Source organism: Crinia signifera, chromosome 11, assembly GCF_055691185.1.
Source record: "Crinia signifera chromosome 11, ASM5569118v1, whole genome shotgun sequence".
Lineage (NCBI taxonomy): Eukaryota > Metazoa > Chordata > Amphibia > Anura > Myobatrachidae > Crinia > Crinia signifera.
In genome coordinates this window covers 81,286,065-81,313,502 of record NC_139227.1, presented here as the reverse complement: position 1 = coordinate 81,313,502, position 27,438 = coordinate 81,286,065, and the positions used below count along the sequence as shown (strand labels likewise).

The window sequence follows — 27,438 nt, the reverse complement described above, 5'->3', positions numbered from 1 at the left end:
TTACCACCCACATGTGTATATTTTAGAATAAATGAAGAGGTATTATAAATTACCTGATTACACACAAATAGAAGAGATTCATAATACATTTATTCCTCTCTCCCTTGTGGCCTAGCAGCTATGGGGGTTATTCATGATTCGCAAGGCTGCGAATTTGCGGCCTTGCGAGTCCACCAAACCCCACCTTGCGAATATATGGCTGGCACCACCCATTCGCAAGCACGATTCACACACAGGGCATGCGAATGGATGTTACACAGTAACATCCATTCAAAGGCCAGGGGGAGCCTCCCACATCTTTTGATGGTCACCAACCATCGAAAGATGTAAAAGCTGCACGCATATGTAAGGTTGCGCTGAGCAACCTAACTATGCGTTCATGCTGGAAGGAAATGGGCAGGCAGCTGATATCTGGTGATTTCAGCTGCCCGCCCCCACACCCGCTTCATGGCCTCATTAGCATGAGAACGTCCAGCATTCTCATGGGAACGCCCATGAAACGCTGGGTGTTCCTATATGCTAATGGGGCCGCCCAACGCCCCTCTCCGCCCCCCACCCGCTGTCCTTGGTGCGTGCATGCACCCTGCACATGCACAGAAATGCGCATGCTCAGTACAAAAACATCGGTCCAGCCCTCCTGCGAATGGACCAGAATAAGGGCCTATGTGTGCAGTATATAAGTGGTGTGCGCAGGTTTACTCGGTCCCCTGCGAATTCGCTGCAGGGACCGATGTTCCGGGTTTGTGCATGCGTATCGGCAAATATACGCATGTGCAGACCTGATGTGTGAATGCCTTTGGCAACTGTTACAGTCACCGAGGCGTTCGCACACAGCGGGGCGGGAGTGGGCAGGCAGGAGGCTGTCAAATAGGGATGCCCAGCGTTTCCTGGGGGTGCCCACAAAAACGTTAGTCGCGGCCAGAAAAAGCTGGGCGTCCCCATGCGGATGAAGAATATGTGGAAAGGTGTACCTGGGTGTACTCACAAAAAAACTAATTTATTGAATAATATAATATATAAAATTGCATTAAAAATGCAATAGGCAGGGATAAAAAAAATAATAGATAAAAATACAAACAAACAAGCATGGTGCACACAGGATGATCCCTTACCCAATGATGGTGTTGGAGCCTAGGATGGTAAATGCAGGGATGAACAAACACACCCTGCAAGGCTCCAAGAGGTTTACATGGCTGTGTCCTGGTGGATGCAATCAGGCCAACACGTTTCGAGTCACTATGAACTCTTTTTCAAGGCTAAAGATTGCATGCAGAGTTTACTTATTTATAGACTGGAAAAGGGCGGCAAAACAGAATTGTGGTGACATCCCCAGAAGTTGGAAGTACAACTACGCATAAGAACCAAGGGATTCCACAGGTGTGGTACATGCGCCATGTGCAAAGCCGTCAAGTCCAAGTATCCAAGTGAACCACTTTCAAAATCACAGATAAGGAATTTAAAATGTTGCCATTTATAACTTGTCATACACAAAGTGTTATTTCGTGGATTGTTCATGTGGACTTTTCTACATAGGACGTACGAGTGGAGCATTAAAAACTAGAATGTGTGAACATTTGCATAACATCAAGAACAGTCTTCAAACACATTCTTTATCAGAGCATTTCCGAACTGTACATAACGGTTCCACTCACCAGATTCAAGATTTCATGGCAATAGAAAATGTGAAAGCAACTTGGAGGAACATAGATTCTGAAACCACTTTGGCAAAGAAAGAAATGGAGTGGATATTTCAACTAAAAACTCTAACTCCCTATGGTTTAAACAAAATTTTTTAGTTTGTATTATTTTCCTAAATACTCACATTTATTTTCAGGCATATAATATAATTTTTTTCCATTTATCTCTGTATTTATATTGATATATCTTTTTTTTTTTTACTGAGGAAATATGAAAACCCATTTATTGAAAAAAGCATCTTCCAGCCAATCCGATTATGTAAAACTGCATATTCCACACATAAAATGGCACCAACCTAAGATCAGAGACTTCCCATTTCCGCTACATCATTCTCATCATAAGATGGCCACTGCAAGATGACGACTGTCTTTCGCGGACTGGAAGTCACAGACATATGACTTCTGCAGTGTCATTTCCACCATTGCCGGAGCGACCGCATGTCCGCCTGACCGGAACTCGCGGACTAAGTACTTACACCCTGATAACAACTATACAAAATGCCGCTGCCCCCCCCCCCCCCAGGGTCCCGTCTGATGGAGTCTCCATCTGTATATGGAGGACACCGGAAATATGCACATTACAACTTCCGGGGATGACTCCACAATTCTGTTTTGCCGCCCTTTCCCAGACTATAAATGAGTAAACTCTGCAAGCAACCTTTAGCCTTGAAAAAGAGTCCATAGTGACTCGAATCATTGGATGGTCGGCGACCATTGAATGATTTATTGCCTGTTCGCCCGCATGCGTCAGCATACACATCCATTCGCATGCAGATGTTGACATTCGCTCGGTGGCAGGCGTTTACTCGCCCAGCAGGTCGCACTTATCCGCTTTCTAAGCAGTGAAACAATGCTGCTTAGTTAGCGGATCTGAATCAGGCCCTAAATGTAGTAAAGGTCATTTTGGGAGGGAAGTGGTAACAGCTGTTGAAGTCGAGTTACATACACACCATTTTAGAGTGGTATGGCCGCCATCTTGGTTCGCAGAGTTACGCAAACAACGTATAGGGACCAGGTTTTGTAATCAGGCGAACCCAGTGTGCTACCATACTAATACACATAAATTCATAACACACACTCACAAGTAATAAAATATAGATAATCTGGCTTTAATTTACGGCACATAGTTTAACTGGTATCACACGATCTTTCCTGTACATATTTCGCATCTATATGTTCCGTCTCTCATGCACAGCGATCCGGTCCTTGATAAAAGTTTGCAACTCCTAACGGCCGAAAGTTATGGATAAATTCCATAATTAATACACTTTACCACGAGGTCAGTGATCCGGATCTTGCTGGTTTAAAGTGTTGATTTACGACCCCTATGACGACACCTGAAGACAAAGACACAGAAGTGCATTCCCCTGCACCAATCCACGAGAAGCGACACCTGATCTCCTGACCAATGGAGACCCTCACTGCCCCCTTTACCTGGACACTATAAGAGGTCAAGGATGACCTAAACTCAATCTCACTATTCCTCCTCTTCTTCCCTGGACTGCATTCTGGACAGAATATAGTGAGCTCGGACCGGGTTGCGCCAGCGCTATTGATGAGACGGTAACAGTTGCATTCCTGTATGTGTATTCTGTAGTGTGGCTGATTGTATTTTATATCTGTTGTTTTTCCCTTGTTAGCTTAGAATCCATTGTTTTATTGTGTTACAGAGTGTATATCTTGTTTTGTACATTTATATATATCTGTAACCCCCTGTTGTCTGCTAGGGACCATAATACATAGTGAAGGGACTTTATCTCCTTATTCCGTAATTTATACAGAGTCTTGGCTTTTATTCGCATTTTTTTTTTTTTTTTGTTAAACGTTTTTATTGTATTTTTCAATTATTTAGTACATAGAAAACAAAATGTACGGACATTGTGAGACATAACAACCATGTGTTAAAGTATTTGTACATCCATGTATCGATTTGTTCAGAAAACAGGGAATATTGTCATACATATATTAATATACACAGAGTTACTAGAGCGTTGTTTTGCTTATGGGTCCTCATTATTTTATAGTAGACGATCTTCGGAGTAATTCTGTTATTCAATCTGTTATCAGTTTGGATTAATAAAAGTTAAAATCACGTATACCTGCGATTAAGGACTCAATTGTTTGATGAATTTTTTTTTTTTTTTTTTTTTTTGTCCCCTCTCCTGGTGAGGATCAGGTTAATATGTAGTATAGTCAGAGTTTTAATAAGGAATCAATGGTATAGGGCCACGTTGGGTCCAAATCTTAGTGGGCCTACATGGATTCCAGTTACTGAAATTCTAAAAAAAATCTAGTTTTCAGTCTCACAAAGTATTAAATCTTTCATACTTATCTAAGAAACATAGCAGGGTAGATGGGGTGGGTAAGTATTGGGAGGGTAAGGGAGGGGGGGGGGGGGAGACGTCAGACAAAAACAGAATTAATTAAAGGTCTTTATCAAAATTGTCCGTTAGAAAGGTTCTGAAGACACGGCTTACTCCTCGTCTTGCTGTCAGGGGTGTCATTGGTGGCATCACAGAGAAGTTTTCTGTTAAGCCGATAGTTGTCTGAGCAGATACCAAGTCGTGGTTTCAAACATTTTCTGGATTCGGCTTTGTGTTGGGTGGTCTAAACTGCTGATATAGAGTTCCCATTTTTTATAGAAACGGACAGCCCCCTTCTCTAGGTCGGCTCTTAATGCCTGTCTCTCATAGAATAGTGTGTTTAAGGTAGCTTGCTTTAGTTCCATTATGGTGGGGGATCTCCTATGTATCCAATGTGTTAATATCAATTTTTTTGCAATTGTTAACAAAATAGTGAGGACCGGAATAATCCGTCCCTTGTTTGGGCCGAGGTCCCAGTCCCTGAAATGCAGAAACAAGCATGCAGTCGGGTGCTTCCGGAGCCTCAGTGAATATGTAGCATTAACAAAGTTTATTACCTTGTCCCAAAAGATTCTGATTTTTCTGCATTCCCAGAAATTGTGGAAATATGTGGCATCTGTTTTTTGGCATTTGTAACATCTTCCCGTGTCACTGGGGACAAAATGTGCCCTCTGAATCGGGGCAATGTATGCTCTATTTAGAAACTTTATGTGGGTCTCCTGTAAAGCAACCGACTGCAAGTGTTTAATGGTGACCGGGAGTTTTTTAAATATATTTGCCAATGGTGGCAGGTCAGGGATGTCCTTGACCCATTTAGCATGGAGTTGTTGATGATGCGCCTCCTTCCCTGTCGCTATTAGTGCAGAATATAGGTATTTGATTCTATACCCCATTATGCAGTCTGGTCTCAACAGATCTGCAACTGGGTCCACATCTGATTCCCTGTCCATTGGCCTTAGGTGAGCTTGTGCGAAGTGTCTCGACTGGAGGTACATATAGAACTGGCGGTGCGGCAACCCATACCTCTCCTGCAATGCTGAGAATGGAAGTATTCCGCCCCCTGGATCAAATAATTTGCGTATATTTGTGATACCCTTGTCCCTCCAGCCGAGAAACTCCGCGCCCCCCAAACCAGGGGAGAACATGGGGTTACCCCAGAGGGTGGTAAATGGTGAGGAGATGAACCGTCTATGTACGGCTCTGTTGATTTGCCTCCAGGACCTGTAAGTCGCCTTGAACAGGATGGAATCTCTGATTGTCTTGGGAATCAATCGCATTGGGGCATGTAAAAGAGCTGCCGGGGAATACTGTTTGAATATTTGTTTCTCTATTGTGGGTATAGTGTACTCCGACTTAGAGGTAAACCAGTCTGTGATATATCTAAAATGAGCTGCGTGGGAAAATGCTTGTATATCAGGCATGCCAAATCCGCCATCTGATTTGCTAAGTTTAAGTCTATTAAATGGTATGCGGGCCTTCTTCCCTGCCCATGCAAATTTAAGATATAAAGTTTTAAGTTTCTGCAGGTCCGTGCTGTGGATCTGGAGTGGCAACATCTGCAACAGATAGGACAGCTTGGGGAAGGCTATAGTCTTGATTACTGTGATTCTACCTGCCAGGGACAGAGGCAACTCCATCCATCCGGATAGCAATTTATCAACCGATGTCAGGGAGGGGGGAATATTAACATTATATAGATCTTTCAATTTTTTTGGGATCAGGACTCCTAGGTACTTGAGTGTGTGTGGGCATACAGTGAATTGCGAGGTGTGATGGGACGTGTCTGGTGCCGTGGGGGGGGTTGAGAGTGGCATAAGTCTAGACTTGTCGTAGTTCACTCGGAAGCCAGAAAAGTGGGAGAAGTGCCGTATAATTTGTTGGATCGCTGGGATAGAGGTATTGGGTTTAGATATAAACAATAATATATCGTCTGCAAAGAGACTTAGTTTGACCTCGGTGGAATCCACCCGCACACCTGTAAAGTCCTCGGAGGCTCTCAATGCTATAGCTAGCGGTTCCACTGCCAGAGCAAATAGTAGGGGGGACAGGGGACATCCCTGTCTAGTGCCCCTAAATAGTGGTATGGGGTTAGACATATAATTGTTTGTTAATATTTGGGAGGATGATCCCGAGTATAGCAACTTAACCGTGCGGGTGAACTCCCCCGGGAGCCCAAACCTTTCCATAGTATAATATAGGTGGTCCCACGTAACGAGGTCAAAGGCCTTCTCGGCATCCAAGGAGAGTAAAGAACAAGGCTCAGAGTTGTCTGTGGATTCCACCCATTGCAGGATAGTTAATGCTTTGCGTACGTTAAGAGCAGAGTGTCTGCCCCATACAAATCCCGTTTGGTCGGAATGAACCAGGGAGGGGAGTTTGAACTTGAGCCTATCCGCTAGGATTTTTGTAAAGATTTTATAATCCGTGTTAAGGAGTGAAATTGGGCGATAAGAACTTGGGAGTAGGGGGTCTCTGCCGGGTTTGTGAATAATTTTAAGGATGGCTGAGTTGAAGTATAAGGGGGGGGGGGAACCTTGTAAAATTAGGTTAAATAGGGCCGAAAGGGGTTTGACTATTTTGGGGGCTAGTAGTTTATAGTATTCGTTGGACAGACCGTCCGGTCCAGGAGACTTGCCTGTTTTGAGCGCCTGTATCGTGGCCAGTACCTCTTCCTCAGTAATAGGATTTGTCAGTGTATTAGATGAGTCTATATCTAGTGTTGGGTGTGAGAGGGGTTCCCAGAATGTTGCCCTTTGTTGTTCATCAGTGTGGGGAGGGGAATAAAGCGTCTTATAAAACTCAGATAGGGTTTCAGTTATTTGTTGTCCGGAATGGATCACTGTGCCATCCTCTCTACGTAGAGCCTGTATGGTCGAGGGGGGATGTTGGCCTCTAAGTAAGTTAGACAACAGTCGGTTAGACCTATTGCCATATCTATGGTATCTTGCCTGTGATAGGAAAGTAAGTTTGGTCTCCAGTTGGACCAGTAAGGCATCAAAGAGTGTTTTCTGTTCGATGTATTTAGTTTTATTTGCTAGGGTAGGGGAGGTCTGGAAATTGTGGTATGCCTCAGTGAGGCGTGTCTGGGCTTCGATATATAGCTTCTGGGAGTCTTTTCTATGTTTAGCCGTGTAAGACATGATGTTTCCTCTTAGAACAGGCTTAGAGGCTTGCCAAAATAGGGAGGGGGAATCTTCTTTTGTTTGGGAGTTACTGTTTGCGTAGTCCATCCAGGACGCTTCTAACATATTTCGAAAAGATGGGGCCTCTGTCAGCTGGGATGGGAATCTCCACTGCTTAATTGGTCCCCTATCTACAGACGTTGCCACAGCCATCCAGCAGACACCATGGTCCGATATCGTTATAGGTTCTAGGGCTGATCCCTCTACTTTAGGGAAAAGGGAAGAGGATATCAGTACATAATCGATTCTCGAGAGTGTGCCGTGTGCTGCCGAAAGGCAGGTGTATTCCCTTTCAATGGGGTGGCATGCCCTCCACACATCTATTAGTTGCAGCTGCGTAAGAAGGTATTGGATCCCATACTTGGGGTTGGTGCGTCTGGTAGAGGATGCGGTATTTCTGTCTAAAGCTGCAGATGCCACCAAATTAAAATCACCTGCTAAAATTATATTTTGGTGAGCGTAAGGGAGTAGTTTAGCCGTCAGAGTAATGAAGAATTGGCTTTGGTTAGTATTAGGTGCATAGATATTAGCCAGGATGTATCTAGAGTTGTTTACTGTTACGTCTAGTATGGAATAACGTCCCTCGGGGTCTACCTGAGCTGAATAAGTTGTTGTTGGGATGCTTCGTCTAATCAGGGTGACAACCCCTCTAGCTTTTGAATTGTATGGGGCTGAAGATAGCACAGCCCATCCCAAGGTATTTAATTTGAGGATCTCCGCAGGGATCAGATGGGCCTCCTGAATGAATGCTATGTCTAGGGCCAACTTGGATAGGTATAGTAATATTTTCTTGCGTTTAGCAGGGGAGTGGAAGCCCCCCACATTGATCGTACCAACCTTTATGGACGTCATTTGTCAGTCGGGGGGTGAGGCAACTTACAGGTCCTGGAGTCCACCACGCCTTCTGTGTCTAACAGTATAAGCTTGGTTGCGAACATGAGTATTCTACGGACAAAAATTCTGACATTAGACAAGATCTGACACAAGAGGGGGAAAAACATGAGGGAAAAGAGGGTAATTAGCATAACTATAGAGACAGCAAGGTGGCCCGCGAGAGGCCCTCTCGCCATCCTATTCTATTGTGGACAAACAAATAGACAGACAAACAAATAAACCTACACAAATATAGCAAACTACAATTAAGTAACCTCCGGGAAGTAGCAGGTGAGGCGAGATCAGGCAGACGCCCCAAGATCCGAGCCAGCAGTCCATGGGTCTCTCCTGCCTCATTGAAGTGGTATATCATTGCACCTAAACGGTGGCAGTTTGGGGTTTTGCCTGCCATTCCAGACCCGGTCAATTATCAAGGTGCTAATTTGCACAAACTATAATCTAAGCAAACCTGTTTCTGATTAAACATGGAAAAACCATTATCTTAACCTTATTCAGTCGGGAAGGGGGCAGGAGGAGGGAAATCCCCCATCCTCCCCCCCCCCGACCCTTCAGTAGCAAGATAGCATTATATTAATTTTCGATAATTCAAGTAACTTTTAACTCTCAACAACACTTAACGTTAGATGATAGAAGAACATTAAATCGTCCTAGGCTTCATTATTTTCATCAGCGGCCGGGTCCTGAGAGAACAAAGTCGGGGAGGCCGGTCCGGTGTTCTCTTCTAGTAGGAAAGACTCCGCATCTCTCACTGTAGAGAAGTCCTTGAATGTTGAGCCAGAGAATAGACGGAGCCGGGCCGGGTACATCAGAGCAAATTTTCGGTTGTTCCTTGCTAGGCGTGAGCATAAGGGGGCAAACTCCTTCCTCGCCCTGGCCACCTCAGCCGAGTAGTCCTGAAATATATACAATTTTGTATCGTTCCAAGTGAGGTCTCTTTTGCGACGGGATGCAATCCACAACGCCTCCTTATGAATAAAATTCAAACATCGGAATATTACAGGGCGTGGGCGGGAGTCTGCTGAGGGTCTCTGTGGGCCTATTCTGTGAGCTCTTTCCACAATCATTCCCGCACATTCCTCAGAGATTCCTAGGAGCTCAGGGAGTGTGGTCTGGATAAAGATGAAGAGGGCCGTGCCCCTCAGGGATTCAGGGAGGCCCACCACTCGTAAATTGTTCCTGCGTGAACGGTTTTCAAGGTCATCTAATTTGGATTGGAGCTGGTATTGTGTTTTCTGCATAAGCGTCGTCTTATCCTTTAGCTCTGCGACGTCCTGGAAAACTCCCCCTACCACCTGCTCGGTGGTGGTGAGTCTCTTAGATATTTGTTTGTATTGTGACTTTAAGTCCTGCACTGCCTGGGTGACTTTGTTCGCATGGGCTTCCATTATTGGGCTGATTGTATCCTGGATGGCTTTCACCATAGCAGAGTATGTTATAGGGGGCTCCTGTAGTTGGTGGGAGGGTGGTAGTGGGAATTCACCGGTGAGACGGGGGGGATTAGCATCAGCACGGGAGGGATCAGGTGATCCAGGATCTGGTATAGAGGATGAGTCCTCGCTCGTGCTTTGTGGGGCTGGCAAGTAAGTTTCCAAGGGGTCTGCTCCCTTTCTCCCTCTCCCAGCGGGCTGGGGCTGCTTGTTCTGGGGCTGAGTGGCTGGGGCTGCCGCCGTCTTGTCTCTAGTATTGCGGCTAGAGGAGCGGTGTCTGGGGGTATCCTCAGCAGCTGGGGTCCCCTGCATTTTATCAATCTTGTTGGCAGCCATTGTGGGAGAGATGTTGTATCCCGCAGTCAGCAGATAAGTGTAGTGTGGTGACTGGCCGTGTTAACCCTGCCTCAGTGTTTGGTAGTGGCAGGTGGAGGGAGGGGGGGGGGACCAGGTGTTGCGTCGTCCCGGGGAATCAGGTGGGGTCTTTATGATATGCCCCTCACCCTTGGTGTACTCACAGTTATATGATACAGGGGTAGTCCACCTTTTTTCTCAGCCTGCGGACACAGGGAGCTGTTTCTGATGGTGGATGGAGCTGGTTGGGTGAGGTGAAGCTGGTATCGCCTGGGTGAGCTCCGCAGGTGGGTTGGGGTGTGTGGAGTATTCAGCTGGCTGTTCAGGAGTCTCAGCGGCGGTGGGTATGCTTGCCACTGCGCCGCCGGTCTGCCATGCACGAGCAGTCAGCAGCAATGGCGGCCGGTCGCAGTGAGCAGGTCTCTGGCGTCTATCCCCTCCCGGGCGTCTGTGCTGACGGGGCCAGGTAGGGTGCAGTGTTCAGAAGGTTGTTCAGGAGTCTCAGCGGTGGTGGGTGTACTTGCCGCTGCGCCGCCGGTCAGCCACGTGCGGGCAGTCAGCAGCAATGGCGGCCGGTCACAGCGAGCGGGTCTCTGGCGTCTATCCCCTCCCGGGCGTCCGTGCTGACGGGGCCGGGTAGGGTGCACGTCCGGATTGTCTCGCCGGCGTCCCTCTGCTCCTCCGTTTCACCTGGGTTATGTGGAGCCGCCGCGTCTCGGCACACGTGGACGCGGACGGCTGGGGGCAATGGCGGCTTGCGGGTGGGCGCCGGGATCGTGGCGTCGGGTCAGCCGGCGTGGGCTTCAGGCGCCCGAGCGGGGCAGCGGGGGTCGTCCTGGAGTGTTCACCAGTCTGTCGGGTAGGTTTGCTGGGGTTTTTACGGGTCCGGTCCGGCAGTAGTGAGGCTGGGAGGCACGGAGCACTAAGCTAGAGCAGCTTGCTCCTCCAGCTCCGGAACCGGAACCTTTTATTCGCATTTAGCAACAAAGGGTTATAAGATAATTGTCCTTAAACTTGTACTCACATTTGGATACTAAGATACTGCGAAAGGATACCGCTTCATAGGTATCGGTATGTGTTTTATACACGGACAAGGTTCGCTACGTTTGTTCGCACGTAGCTAGGAATAAAAGGTTTGTGGTTTACGCACAAAGTACGTAAACACCGCATTTCACTTATTATCCATCTGGTTATTCTAACATCGACATTGATACAGCGTTATATACATGATACTATTTCCCATCCATGTGTGACAGTGGTGGCATGTTCTCAGTGAGAGAGGTGGTATGCACCCATCATTATCGGTGCTGCTATCTTTTAGATATGTAGGGCAATGTAAGAATGGTTAGTGGTGCTGACCATTCTAACACCTGCACATATCAATTTTGACAGCTGCAGGTGTCGATGTCCTATCCCCACAGCAAGGACAGCAGTTTACCTGGCTGTTGCGGGTGCTGGCTCTGGGCTGCATGAGTGATATTGCATTAAAAGCATACTTGAGTACTTTTTAAGTCTCCTCTTTCGTAGAACCCCAGAGAGGAGACTGTCAGCAGAACATCTGGGGACGGGGCTTGATGAAGGCGCCATCAAGCCCCGCCCCCAGTATGGCAAATCCCACACTTCGAGGAGGGGGCTGGGCTAAAATGGTGATTTTCCAGCATCATCGGTTCCAGCACTGAGCCGGATTACCGATTTTGCCGGATTTTCGGTGGTGTACCCTTAAGACCCCCGCAGCGTGACTCGCCTCAGCTTGATTCCCCCCTCCCCAACCCCCCGCAGCTTGTATCATGATTACAAGCCTCGGCAGCGCATCTCAGGCTCACCTCATCAGCACGGCGCCGCCCGTCCCCGCAGCGTTACTATCCCCTTTCGCACAGCAATACACTCCCACTTCCCTTCTAAGCCCTCCTGCTGCTTCTGCTGCCGTCCTAAGCCCTCCCACAAATTATTTTACAGACAAAACACATTAACTCCTACCTTCCCCCTGGCACCCGATGTGTACGGATTAAAAGAGGTTCCGGACCATCGGTTTCCGGAAAATCGGGGTTGTACCTGTAATAATATAAGGCAGGTGACAGGGACACTGTAGGTGGATATATGTAATAATATAAGTCAGGTGACAGGGACACTGTAGGTGGATATAGGTACAGTATAATAATATAAGGTAGGTGACAGGGACACTGTAGGTGGATATAGGTACATTATAACAATATAAGGCAGGTCAGGTGACGGACACTGTAGGTGGATATAGGTATAATAATATAAGGCAGGTGACATGCACACTGTTTGTTGATATAGGTAAGAATTTAAGGCAGGTGACATGTACACTGTTTGTGAATATAAGCAATATAAGGTTGATGACATTTTAATTGAATACATAATGGTAAATGATGTGTCAGGTACTCTTAAAATGGAAATAAACACACCATGCAATAGAAAAATCATTGAGGTGTATAATATATATTTTTGTAAATACAGCGCAAGTCATTTCTATGATTAATGCAGTGGTATGCACTGCAATACGTTTGGTGCCGGGATGCAGAATTTATAAAGCCACCCTGCAACATGTATTTTTGATAACAGTCTGTCACGCAGCAGCCGTACGTGACGTCACCGCGATGATCACGTGCACAGAGTCTGGGCCTAGTAAATTCTATTGCTAAGAAACCAGTTGCCATGGAGACCGTGACGTGATTCGACGTCACTAATCCTGAGTCATGCTTTCTTTCCCCTTGCATACTGACAAGGTCACGTCCATTTTGAGGAAAAATCACCTAAATGTAATCACGGGCTACTGGACTTAACCTGCTCCATAAACTCTACACTGTATTCTCACCTGAAACTGATTCTTGTTTTTCTCCCCGTGTTTTCTAAATAAAAGCAATGCGATAGCGCTCCCCTACGGCTTCTCTCTAATGGTACATTCCAAACGTCCTTCCTTCCTACTACGTGATTGGATAATCCGTCCTCTCTGCCCCCGCTCTTCCCTGCAGTGGGGAGTGAGGCATTGTGGGAAACTCCCAGGCTGGTCCCTGCAGAGCATCCTTTGAGCTGCAAAGTGGGGAAGCAGAAAGGTACTGCATGTATTTATATCAGATTTACTAAAAGCATATAGTACACCTATATCCATTAGTAAGATTATTATATGCATTTATAGCAACACACACACACACACCACTTATATAAACGAATAGTTTGCCATTTTACATAATATATTCCTAATATTGTTATGCTAGGCTTAGAACATGTATACTTGATGCTAGGCTTCAGCAATACCTGCTGTTCCATTAGTCCACAGATTGCCTGCATATTCCTGCTCATCACTGCTGTTTCCTATGTCTGTCCCACCACAGGGAACATTTTATAAAGATTGCAAAGTGTAAAATATGAATATTAGCATATACAGTGGGTAGAATATGCAAATAATTTAAATGCAAAGAAAAAGCATTGCAAAATGTTCTACAACTTAGATGGTTTATCTTTTCTGATACTAGTGTAAGAAGATGATGGATATCTGTGTAATATTCTATAGATACATGTAAATATGAGTAAGCTAGATTCTATTGTTTGTTTGTTTTTTACTAAGATAATGCAAACTATTATCTTGAGCAGTCTTCAAAAGCCTTCACATCTAATAACCTTAAGTGCAATGATGTGTGTACAGTTTAGTTCAAACATATGATCGGACAGTGACCAGTTAGTTTACAAAATAAAATAGTAAAAAACAAGACTGATTTAACTTTCCTTCCTATAGCTTTCCAGACCTGGGCCACATAGTAACCATCATGGACTGCCTAGCCCAGGCAGTGTTAGCTAACTTATGAAAGCATCTGAGGTAGGGGGAAGGGCACTGGCAGAGGTGACTTTGCGGTAGCTGCAGTTTACAGATGGTTGCATAATATCACAAACCCCGTATGTGCTGGAAGATTTGCAGCATCTTGTTTTTGAGATGCAGGTCCTTCTGGCATATCCGTGGCTAATGGCTTCTTTTTCTTATTCTCAAAGTAATGCGAGTTCGATTTCAGTATGTATGGCCATCTCGTGACTGCACACTAAATCAGGCTGGTTTTATACTGCAGCTGTGAAATGACAGCCTCTGGAAGAGGTCCTCTACATTATAATGTAGACACTAGAACAAAGCAGTGCTTGTAATATCGGATTTAACTGTGTCTAAATAGGAATGGGTCTTTATTTTTCTTGCAGCATCTAAGTACATATTATAGCTCTGTATAATAACTTGGTTAAGAAACCAAAGTTTCATTCACTGGTTGCTGTAAACCAGGGATGGGGAACCTTCGGCCCTGCAACGGTGTTAGTATGGCCAAATAGCAAAACTGTAGCAGGGCATGCTGGGATGTGTAGTTCAACAACAGCTGGAGAGCCAAAGGTTCCCCATCCCTGCTGTAAACTATATCCATGAGTTTAGGCCAGTGTGTGGGCAGAGATGACATTTCCTCTGGGCCCACGTTTTACAGACCCCATGGATTAAATGGAAATTTACTAGTTTGGGGAGCTTTTCTTCTCTACATTTTTTCAAAAAGACCAAATGTACAAGGGGGTTAGGGTAGTCTGGGAAACTTAGGGGCAATGCAGTTGTAGACGGTGCGCCACTGAACGTCAATGATGTTTGGTCGCACACATTTCCGCCTGTTACGGTAGCTCAACTTCTATTGGGTGCAAGGAAAAAGTAATCTGGTAACAGTGTTTTGTTCCATAACTGCCCATCATGTCTGTGTTGCCAAATGAATTGTCCTGCTTGTGTCCACCGGGCCCTAAGCAAGAGTATAGGTTGACTAACAGTTAAGGTAATCGGTATAGAGGGTTCAAGGACCAGATTTTCTGTTTCTATAACTGGAATCAATAATTAGAGTATTTTTTCCAGTGATAAAGTATTTATATATAATTAATAGTTGAATGAAAAATGTTGAAGGCCACCACCATGTTTTTTTTTTAAATTCAGTATTTTTTATTGGTTTTGCACAAAAAGACAAAAACAAACCTGAAACATGACAATCTAACAAGTAGTCGCGGCAATGTGAAGGAGGTGTACAGCAAGAAAGCATCACAGTACATTTTGATCATATAGTAAGCAAGTATCTATTGCAGGATATAGGGAATAATTCCTACGTAAGTTTTAATGACAGGAATACCCGAAGGCGCCATTCGGGTAGGTGTCTAATATAAACAGCAGGAACATATATATGACAGGCTTGCAATAGATGAAATGTATAATCCCATCCAATGCACACCACCAATAGGATACACACTTGCTGGAGACATTACATTATATAGACATTGACGTGACAAACTAAAGAATAGAAATCAAACAAACCCCCTCTGCTATACCCCAAAACACACCATCCCACAAATTACCCAAATCAACCCTCCACATAACCCCCCACCCTGTATAACCTAACCCCAACCTAGGAAATACTTGGATCCCGGAACTAACCCTTCTCCCCCTAAACTACACTATCTATCTATAGCTAACTCCCCCCCCCCCACCCTTTGATTACAGGATATATATATCAAGGATATATCGGGGGTAGTGGCCTCAGACCTAATAATTAAACAGGTCAAAATGTGATTTCCTGATCATCTCAATCAATGACAGTGCACACGTCCTGCAGAATACGTATTGCATAGTTGGACAGTGTACATTAAAAGTGCCCATGTCAGTGATATAAATAGGATGCATATATTCACAATAATGATAGAGAGAAAAACTAGTACTGTTAAAGGAGAATAAGTATAAGCGATGAAAGATACATCTCACAGAGCAATACTATTTAAATCATCAATCAGGCCAGTCCTCAAGTCCATATAACAAAGAATAAGTATCAATGCAGGGAGCACTAGTGAAATCAGAAAAACAACAGACATGGGCATGTAGCAATACAAAAATATGAGCATTTAAAATCCAGGATCTTATCTCAGGTATTATTAACAAAGAAGGGAGCTGCAGGGAAGCAAACACACATCCAATGTTCACAGGAACATTGTAACGAGTATCCTCAAGTACGGGTGAGCCCTTTGCCATATGCGTATACAGGTCAGAATCTAGCGAAGATATACACAGGGGTTCCATAGCACTGGGAATAAAGTGAACATCCTCAGCAGGTGAAACATATCGGTCGGGAACAGTAGTAAAGTAGGAGATATCCTTTTGTATCGCATCTAACTGGAAAAGGAGCCTGTCTGAGGAAGCATAAATCGCATTCAGGAGCATTTTTACAGGGGATTCCATCCTCACGTATGGGAGACACAGACAGTCAGAGTGTTGGTAATAAAGTGACCCCAAAATATGATGGCGGTGGCTAGCACACCGCCAGCTGTGAGCTAACACCTCAGCCCAGTGCTAAAGGAGCAGAAACGATAATAGTTGCACAGTCCACGTTTACAAACACAGGATATATCAGTGTAGAATACAATCCTTTGGAAGAAAGGTCCCAAGCGCCCCGGAGAGCACCACTGCAGTAATCAGCAACAAGTAATGATGGACCCTTCTGAGCAGGATACAGTATATGCCTCCCATGCGGATAGCCAGGCGACGCTATGCCAATAAGCACTGCTTGAGGAAAAAGTGCTTCAGAGCTCACTGTGAGGCCTATCCGGCTCAGCACCATACAGAACGGGGATGAAAGGCAGGCCACCCAGTCACCCAAGGACCTCTATCAATGTCCCGGAAGGCACTTCTTACTGTTCCATAGGCGCAGGGAGGACATCCACTCACCGGGAAGGTAACAAGCAGAATGTTAAACAGGCATTTAAAGACGCCACAGCCCGGCAGCCCCGTGGCCAAGATGGCGCCAACTCCCCCTGCGCGGCCCGCGGCAGCGCTAACCCGACTGGAGCGCTTGCCGCTCACTACGCTCAACTTACAGGGAGCGGTCGGCGCCTGTCATTCCCGACCGCCGTGACAGCCGGAGAGGCAGCGCCGGAGTGGAGCCTCGGCAGCACCGACGGAGGTCAGTGGTGTCCGGCAGAGATGTAGGCCCCGATCCCCGCCTCCCCCAATCCAACAGCCAGGAGGTCGCAATAATCCACCAGCGGGGGTACAGAATAGCAGGCAGTGTCTCTCCCAGCAACTCTTGGTAAGCAGTGGTTGTTCGCTGCTTAGGGAACCCTGAAACGATGCCTGCCGCCCCCCCCCTGCCGACGCCGCTGAATCCCCGCGGTACCATACGAGGGATGTGTTCGCTAACACATCCCATCGCATGCGGCTGTTAGCTGGAGAAATCATTTGATGGTCACAACCATCGAATGATTTCTCCTGCCTTCGGAAATAAAAGTCATTCAGAATTGACTTTTATTTCCTCTGCAAATCGCTGAAGACAGGGCGGGCGCTGATGTCCTGTGATGTCAGCCGCTCGCTCCCAGCAGGCATCGGCACGCCTGTGTTCCCAGCGTTTTCATGGAGATGCCCATAAGATGCTAGGAGTTTCCCTGCCGCAGTCCCATTTCTGCCCCCGTCCATCCATGGCCCTCCCCACCAAGAACGGCATGGCGAGTGTGTAACTCCCCTACGCCGTTTGGTGCCGGGGGTTGCACATGTGCAGAAATGCTCATGCGCAAATCCCCCACCATCAGAACAGGCCCAAATTCGGCCCCTTCCGATCGGTACTGAATTAGGCCCATAGAGACAGATACAATAGAAGACATTTAGCTACATTTAGAATTGCCAAAAACATCTTCCAAGTAAGCTCCACCAAGTGAATTATTCCTATTAGTACCATCATACAGAGTTCTATATTAATAGATACAGTAAAAGCACTTGATGAGCCCTGGGAAAGCACCAAGTTACAGAGTAATGGGACTTTGGTTAAAGCGCCACATAAAACATTGATTGGAATACAGTAGCATCCGGATGTCTGTGGAACAATGGGATGATGACATTTGTCAAATAACTTTAAATTGTCATATAGTAATAATCTATATTAAACACATGGAGAAATAGATCATTATGATCAGGATGTGGTTAAACTAGTACTGATCGCAATCTCTCAGTCTGATCCACTACCCTGCCTTTTTTTGCTTAAGAAAAATTGCTTAGCACAAATCTCCGTGTGTGTATGTGCTCTCTGTGTATGCTCTCTCTGTAGGGAGATCTTGACACCAGCAAAATTGCTTAGCAAAATTGCTTAGCATAGATCTCTACGTGTGTATGCCCCTGGAGCATACACATGGAGAGATCTGTGCTTGCTTTCTAAGCAATATAGTCAGATTGCTTAGAAAATAGCACAAAATCGCCCAGTGTGTACACCCCTTAAGTCTCTCAAACACTGCCATCTGCTGGCAGAGAGTGAAACTACATTTCTTTCTCATACATTCACAAAAACCGAAGCCAGCAGACTAGCTTTCGAAGCTTTTGCTTCGAGCGGGCTTACTAGTAATAAATACTTGTTAACAATACTCTATATTTATATAACAGTGCTAAGATACATTTTACCAAGTGATGTATATTCATGTATAAATATGTAATTTTCTTCTAACTTTTAGACGTCTTTGAACAGAGTGATCTGAATGAAATAACCCATACAGCTGTATCAGTCTTAACTTTTCTGCTGTCAAAGACTAAAGATATTTATTATCTCTGCCACGGTAGAAGCTATTCAAAATGGAGGCCAAGCCGCGATCTACCAGCATTAAGAAGACTGACAAGGGTGGCCCAGCTACAGGTGCGGATAAGAAAGAAGCACCCATCAAAGAGCAATCTAATCCCACACCTAAGAAGACGACGACAGGGGACACTGTACCAGTCAATCACGAGGTTTCCAAACCTACTGTACCTGAGTCACAGGGGCCGCCGGCCACAGCTGAGAACAAAACCAATGAGGAGGAGCAGGATATTTCCAGTGGCGCTGCAGAGGGCTCAGGGTGCGAGGGCCTAAAACCACTATTAGTGGCTGCAGGAGTGGCTGTTGCTGCCATTGCTGTTATTGTCGGTGTTGTGCTCTTGGCCCGAAAAAAATGAACTGCCAGTTGTATATAGGGAAAGATGTACAGAGCAATCCAAGCAGGGGATGATATGTACAGTTTCTTCAGAAAATGCCGCATGCTGCAGATTTGTCTTGTGTCCATCACCTGCTATCACACAGATATCAGGAAGATAGCAGATACACTTATTTATTTTAGAGATTTCAAAATGGCTACTTGGCTTAAATCACTAAGTAAACAATGCTCTCTACGGATATGATTCTGTTCTAGAGTGCATAGTTTCTTACACTAATACTTCCTTATACCCTTTGAGCCAATTATTTGTATTCTACACAACCTAGAAGAAATACCCCTCCTCTCATTTTTTTGGTATACTGTGCATTATGCCTGTACTGCACATTAGTATAGCTCTTTGCTGTCCTTGCTTTATTTATGGTTTTGTTACATCTATAAGCATTGTTTTCCCTCAGGCCTTAACAATAGGTAACCGTTAGTATCCAGCTTTAATTAAATGACATCTCCTCGAATCTGTCATCCATTGATATTGTCTGTCTCTCTTTTGACATCTTACTGCTGCTTTGGACTTCCGCTAACATGCATCCTGTCATGCTTCAGTGTTCAACCATTTTTATTTTGCCTTTTTAAATATGTACTGACTTTGGAATCAATGATAATGTTTAGACTAGAATATTCTTTAATTACAGCAGACCCTCTGGTTGCGGTTCTAGAGATCAGAGAATTTTTGATTTGAAGAAGCAGCAAGTGATATGAGGTAACATAAAATGACCAGAGGATGAAAATTGTATGATTATTCAACTAAGTGTTTCAGACCTCAAGATGGGTTTGAGCGTTAGCTATTTTTAGTATCCCATCCTATTACATGTCTCGCCTTGTACTTGCCTGCATCACTAATTCATGAGCAGAGGCTGCTGCCTGTTCCAGAACCCAGTGTTTTGTTTGCAGCTTCACAGATATTAATGTTATTAATATGAATCAATATATATAACAGCAGGCATATATATATATATATATATATATATATATATATATATATATATATATATATATATACTGATACATGAATTACTTTTAACCATTTTTAGAATATGAAAAACAATTTCTGATTGTTTGCTATTTGATAACTGGGTCATATACAGCTTGCAAGAGTCAAGCATCTAGATTATCCTTCAACTTGGCCACAAATGGAAGGCCAAGTTGCAGGATAACCAACCCAAGGCTGCAAATTCATATTGCCAGATTACATCTGGTTAGATTGTTACCTGTTGGTGCTGTCTTCTCACCCTCAAATCTAAATATTCCGTGCTTATTTTGGGGCCACGCAATGCAAGCATCCGAATTTCAGCATTGAAACTGCAGCACATATGGTCAACTTTCCAATGTTTTTTTTCCCAATGGCTAATATACTATATTGCAAAAAATAAATAGCGCCATCTAGCAATGTTTTGCTGAACTGCGATTCCAAAGATGAAGTGAATGTCAATGTTTATGCATAGTAGAAGTAGTGTTCTTCTTTAATTGGCGGATACTAATATTATCATCCACATTACTTTGTCGTCTTACATGCTCATAGCATTTCTCATTGATATATGTTGTGTTCAGTAAAAAATACATTATAGATGAATCAGGAAACCAGTGGAATTTTGAGCATTCAAATGGACATCAGTCACCAGCACAGCACAATCAGGTTACAACTCACCACAATGCAAATCTGCCAAGCAAATACTATTTTGGAACATCAAGCACCTACTTTTTCTCAAATGTGAGTCAGAATGTCAGCATGGATGTGTAGATCTGGCCATGGCTTAATAGTACAGATTAGCTTCAATTGTGTATGGGATTGAGGGGAAGATGTATTAACATTCCTGCTTCACCACTTTAATGAGGCGAAGGGAAATAGACAAGATGTATTAATATCTTGTCCACCGAGGCTGCCTACTCCACCTGGCAGCCTCTTCTGAGCATGTTCTAGATCTCGCTACTCACGCGTGCCTTCCAGCGCAGCCTGGAGCCAGCAGTAGGGACACCGCTATTCCTGCTGTGGGGATAGGACATCGCCACCCTGCAGCTGTTGAAGTTGATAGCTGCAGCAGTTGCAGTGCTATGCCAGCTACTGGTAGAACTGCATATGTGTGGTCAGTAGGAGAACCCTCTTCCCCACTAGGTAAATCTGGCAGCATCACAATTCTCATAGTAACCTATGAGGGATGCAGCTCCTGGCGGCAATGGTGGGATTGCAGAAGATATCAGAGATACCTGCTGAGGTCCCATCTTCTTACATTTGAGGGATACTTAATATTTGCCGCTAATCCCCAATATTAGCTGCAAATATTGAATGATAAATGGGCCCTATTGCTTAGAGCATATAACCACAAATTCAGGTTTACCATCATTACAATGGTCTTTCCTAGCACAAAAGCGTGGATGTGGATGTACATGGCATGTAGATGCATTGGAACAAAAAACAGACGGAGCAGTTCTGCACATATGATTCTGATGTGGTTGGAGTTTTCTAGGAAACAGCAGTGATAGCGCTGTATGGGAATGCAGCAGGAGGTGTCCATTACAAGTAGATGCCTCCTGCTGTAGTAGGGATCTGACCCAGGGTCGGATTGGCCATCTGGCACTTATGGCAAATGCCAGAGGGGCCGATGGCCAGTTGGGCCAATTTATTAATCCAGGGAGGAAGCACCACCTCCTCATGGGTCCAGGAGAGAGGGGGGCATCACATACAGCTATTCCCCTCACTTATGCACGCTGGGATCCCGGCGTGTGCACGACTTCACATTGAATGCATGCACAAATGCCAGGGCAGATTCGGCGGTCCAGTCAGTCCCTAATCTGACCTGTGTTCTTGTGCTCAGTATCATTCACTCACCACCGGGATGCACACCTGAGGACATGCAAGCCATCTGTCACATAGGCCAGCAAATCTCTGTAAAATGACAGAGATCCATGGCCTAATTTCTCCTCCTAAGCAATGGTGACACACCTGAGTTTAGAGAAAAGGAGGACATTGCTGCCCTGTCCCTGCCCCCACATGGCATCAGACTGTCAATCACTCTACAGTCGAACGTCACAGGACCTGTTTGCACATGCACAGAACGGGTCCTGCACCTGCGCTAAGTACTGATGATCAGTACTATGTGATGCTCAGCTCACCTCCAGCCATACCTGAACAGCTCACGTTGCGCCATTTGTAAATGAGCATGAGCAAACTCAGACATTTTGTGAGTAAGAATGCAGGCCGTCATTAAATAAGAACCAATGACATTACTTGGAGTCATATAAATATCACTAGATCACTTCTCAGCGAGTTGATTGGTTGAATTCTCATGAGTGATGTTTCAGGCTACTATGGTGGGACAAAGGTACACTTTGATTAAATCTTTTCTATATCAATGACATAATGAATGTTCATCAATTGAGCTCCTGACCTCCTTAAAAAATGATTCTGCCCCTATTTTCTTTTTTTATATATATATATATACAATTAAAGCGTATATAGGCAATAAAGCAGTTTGAGTACAAAAATATAGATTAAAGCTCATACTTTGAATGCAGTCTCTGCTAGAAAACAAACCCTCACACATAGTGGTTTGAAGCAAGTGACTGTTGGGCCTTTGTCTATATATTATTAGCTTATCGCATCAAAAGCAAAGTGGATACACAAAGCCGTCACTCATGATTGCAAACCGTCACACATTGTAGACACTTCCTTGCTGATTGCTGCCATCAAGTGTTTGTTTCATTATACGGTTTGCAAGAGGGTTAGATTATCACAGAGGTGTATTTTTGAAACCATGTATCGACAGGATTCAGACCCAATCGCAGATCTCTGAAAATCGCAGATCCTGATTTTCCGATATCTGCGCAAACACTGGACTCGTGATCGCAGTTTAAGTTCCAATGGGGACGGTGACAGGGGTGGTGATGGACCATTAGGAGGGGCGGGCCTGAGCTTTCTGGTAGTGGCATGGAACACATAGGTATGTGCTTTGCTGTGGAGCGAAGTGCTTGCACTTTAGCGATATGCCCGCAAATTTTTGCAGGCACATCGCTGGAGGGACCCTGCGAGTCGGGCAGACCCTGCAGATTACCGCTGACAGTTGTAATTTAGCAAAAGTACAACTGGGTCTGAATCAGGCCCTTAGTACCATGAAAAGCATAGGAAGGATCTTGGCATTAAAGTGCCCTTATGACCTTCACTTCACACAGTTCTGGCAGTCATTATGTGGGCTGTTCCATACTTGCCAACTATTCTGATTCTGGGGGATTGTCCAACCCAGGGTTGCCTACTTTTAAAGTCTCCTCTCCGGGAGAAGCCTAGAGGGGAGACTATCTGCAGCACTTTGGGGGGCGGGACCTGATATATAAACAATTTGCATATTTAGCCCTGCCCCCTCTCCCTGAAAAGCTGTGAATCGTGGTAATTTACCACTGCGCCTAGGGAGATTCGGGAGGGGGGTTGTGTGTTTTACCCACCTTTCCGGGGGGGGGCGGAGGGGGACCCGATTTTCGAGAGCCTTCCAGGTCATTTTGGGAGGGTAGGCAACACTGATTCTACCTCATTGGAAGTCATAACTTTACATCTTGACACCTAAAGATTTATCTGTCCAAATTGTCAGGAGTGAACAAAGGACAATCAACCATTTGCTCCCAGATGCTGTAAAACCGTAAAAAAAATGATTGTTTGGATAAACTTGTTAAAACAAATGGATTTAAACAATTTGCCTGAATGACCATTGTCTGTTTTCCAGTGTTTGGGAATAAACGGTTTATTGTCATTTGCTCCCTTCGGTGTTGTAGTTATAAGTGGTGCAGTGTGCACAGTACAAAAGGGTTTTTTAGTGCCTGGGGGCCCACACCGCACACGCTGTACCCATTTTTTAAATACTTACTCTGTAGTCCAGCGTCAGAGGCAGCAGTCTGTGGAAATCACCAGAAAAATGTCCACCTGCCTATTTTCTGAAGATCTGCACTTGTGCAGTAGTGTCTGGGTGCTGTAGTGCTCAGACAGAATTACACTGTACCACGGGAGCGTGCATCATTAACAATATTGACTGTACACATTTATCTACAAAATATTGCTCTGAAGGACCCTTCCGAACAATATCATAATTTCTCATCAAGTGTGTACAGGGCTTTAGATTTGGATGGGGTGGTGCAAGGCACCAGAGCGCCCCAAGCGAGTCAGGGTGGGGGCCCGGGGAGGGGGGGATGTTTTACCTGCTGCACCGTCTGGGGAGCGGGCAGGGGGGTCCGTGCCGGCACCTGACAGGGGTGTCCGTCCGTCCGTGCCGTGGTGGTACCTGCGGCAGTGTGTATAAAGCTGGCGGCAGCGTCCCTACAGTGATTAAGAAATAACAAGCGCTATCCGCCGGGCAATGTGGCGGCGCGGGAAGTGCTTCAGATTTTGAAAACACTGGCCACACGCTGATTGGCTAAATCTCAGCCACTCAGCGTGAGGCAAGTGTTTTCAAACCCAGCAGCACTTCCCGCGCTGCCGCATATCGCTAGTTATTTCCTATTCACTGCAGGGACCCTGCCGCCTTGAGCTTTATACACAGCGCCGCAGGTACCCCCGCGGCACGGACACCCCTGCCCGCTCCAGCACCTAACCACCTACGCACACCTCCATGTGGGGGGTGAGGGGCGAACTGCCGCCCTCCAGTGGCCGGCACCCTAGGCAAATGCCTAGAGCTGCCTAGTGGTGGCGCCGGCCCTGGGTGTGTTCAGACTGACATCTAAATGACGGTAAAATATAAAGCCTTTTTGCATTAAAAATGAATCAGGCCATTATCAGGATCACTACAAAGAGATGCTTGTAACATAGAACCGCGCAGAAAACCATTCAAAATACAAAATCTGTGATAGTTTAGTCATAACATTGTCTCACGTTGTCAGTGAAGCACTCCAACTAGTAATTGTTGTATTATCTACAGTAAATCTCACTGTCATTGCATGCTATGTCACTGTTAATGTGTGGCTTATGACTGTGTCACAAACTACAGGAGGCAGAATTCCCCTATAATGCAAGATGCATAGAAAAAATATACTAAGCAATAATTCAATGTTTCCTATGCAGCCTTGACACATGTTGTGCATAACTATTGAGACATTTTCCATTACATGAGATATAAAATGCTGTTACTCTAGTGACTGGGAAGCGCAGTAGTACGAAACAAGTCAGCTGAGATCATTATTAGACATGTCCAAACTATGGCCCTCCAGCTGTTGTGAAACTACAAGTCCCATCATGCCTTGCCACAGTTTTGCTATTAGGGAATGCTAAAACAATGGCAAGGCTTGCTGGGATGTGTAGTTTCACAACAGCTGGAGGGCCACAGTTTGGACATGCCTGGGCCTTAAGGCAAATATTTTTTATATAATACACCTTACTGCATGGCTGCTTTGGAATTAGCCCGAATACATGTTGCTTGGCTCAGTTCTAAAGGATATGGGTTGGAGTTCTATGCAGCATTGAAGACAGGATGCTATTTAGCTTTGACTTCTACAAATGGCAACATGTAACGTTGATACAAATGTGTATATTTTCGGTATCAATACTTACAATGTTGTTGCTTGATAAATAGAAACATAGAATTTGATCGCAGATAAGAACCATTTGGCCAATCTAGTCTGCCCCTTTTTTATCCTTCAAGTAATCTCAACTCTTTCTTTCTTTCCCATGCCACCACCAAGGGCATAACTACCATAGGTGCAGGGGGTGCAGCTGCTATGGGGCCCACTGCTGAGAGGGGCCCACTTTGCCTGCCAAAGTATCATATGATGTATACATTTTTCAGCATTAGGTGATATATAGGGGCCCTTACAAAATATTTTGCTATGGGGCCCACATGTATCTAGTAACGCCACTTCCAGCTCCACCCCTTAATGTGTACCTGGGATCTGCATTCTAAATGCAGATCCAACTGTCCTATACATTAAAAAATGCTTGTACAAGGCCTGAGTAGGAAATACACAAAAACATACAGATAGGGTGAGCGAGTAGTTATAATGCAGGTGGAACAACTCTTAAACATTTTGCCAAAGATCTAATAAAGCATTGTTTTATGCAATTTGATATTAAAATTTAATCTAATATGTAATCAATCGCCACCATCCATTATTATAAGAGCAAGGACTACAGTATAGTAATGTGAATTTCAAGATCGCATAATAGTAAAATTGCGGTAATATTTATTAAATTGTCACTTATGTGGTTTGTGTTAAATTGCACTTGCGGTACTATCAGATTGAATGAATAGTGATGGGATATTTATAAAACAACTAATATAGAGATTGCAGCTACTATACAACTAAAAGAAACACATGTAGCTTAATTACAGAAATGTGACTTGAGTTAATGATTGCATTGCAGGCCATGTATTCAGACCAAAGAAAGCAAATACACATTGAGCCCATGGCATACCCTATAATGACATGCTTTGTCCTTTAGAGGTATTTGTAAAATTCGTAAATTCTGAAACTTTAATTACGTAATGTACCCAGAATCCTCCAGTCAGGTCTACTTTTGCGGAACGATAATGTCCTTAGGTGCAACTACAGTACATGAAGGTTAAAGACACGTAGGTCATCTCTGCTTTGTGTTGGTGATGCAAACACTTTATACAAGTCTGCAGCTGGTGTGAATATATGCTATAAAACTACAAAAGAAATTGTATTACTTCTATGTCAATGAATTGTTGCCAACATCTGTTTAGTCTCCTCTCTGTTGGATTTTGTCTCTAATACATATCTTTTCCCAGCGGGAAACTGCGTGGCTGTGATGCGTGAAACAGATATCCAAACATCTCTGACTTTTAGCAGGAATGTATGAACATATATATAGCAAATTAATCTAATAAAATCTTCAACACTAGTTATGTGTCTGTGTGTCATGGTTACAGAGCCGGCCCTAGCCTAAATGACGCCCTAGGCAAGATTTTGGCTGGTGCCCCCTAGCACCGCCACTAGTTCCGTCTCTGACCCTGCTCCCCTTTCCCAGCACCATCAACCCTCATCATAGCAGTCATCATTTTGGTGCTCCTACCCGCAATATTTAAAAAGAAGCAGTGCACAAATTCAGTGCGCAGCCCAAACAGGGGTGTGTTCTTGCTGGGAAGGGGCATGGCCACCCAATAGTACCCCCAATTCAAATTATGCCACACAGTAGTGCAACTTTATTCACATTATATCATGTGATGGTGTCCCTTATTCACGTTACATCACACAGTAATACCACTTTACCTTATGTACATTACTCCTCACATTATTCACATTATACCCTTAGAAAAAAATCCTGAGAAAATATTGTATTTTAAGCACCTCCATGGCCACACTGCAACCCAGCACAAAGCAGTGTGTTCTGGGCAGAGGAGAAGATCTGCAGCTGCTGCTGTCACTTAAGGGGAAGGGGCCCGGTGCCCTCACTGGGCCCTTCCATCAGACTTTGGCCTGGGTAATTTGTACCCCCTAACCCTTTCTCTCAGCACCCCTGATAATACCACACAGTAATGCCCCTTACACATGACACACATTATTAATGTCCTTATAACCATAA

At 44.8% G+C, this 27,438-nt stretch overlaps 2 long non-coding RNA genes across 3 annotated transcripts in view; one reads left to right on the top strand and one right to left on the bottom strand.

Annotated features, from left to right (window-relative positions):
- LOC146046184 (uncharacterized) overlaps positions 1 to 27,438 on the bottom strand; it is a 38,065-nt gene that overhangs the window by 5,317 nt on the left and 5,310 nt on the right. The window contains exons 2-3 of one of the 2 annotated variants that reach the window (XR_014465777.1): positions 12,754 to 12,968; positions 11,895 to 11,969 (exon numbers count right to left, since the gene is read on the bottom strand). This is a non-coding gene — a long non-coding RNA (uncharacterized LOC146046184). The remainder of the gene's footprint in view (positions 1 to 11,894; positions 11,970 to 12,753; positions 12,969 to 27,438) is intronic. The other variant, XR_014465778.1, reaches the window with a different exon arrangement.
- Positions 12,265 to 26,757, top strand: LOC146046183 (uncharacterized). The gene is made up of 2 exons (XR_014465776.1): positions 12,265 to 12,991; positions 18,417 to 26,757. It is a non-coding gene; the product is annotated as an uncharacterized LOC146046183 (long non-coding RNA).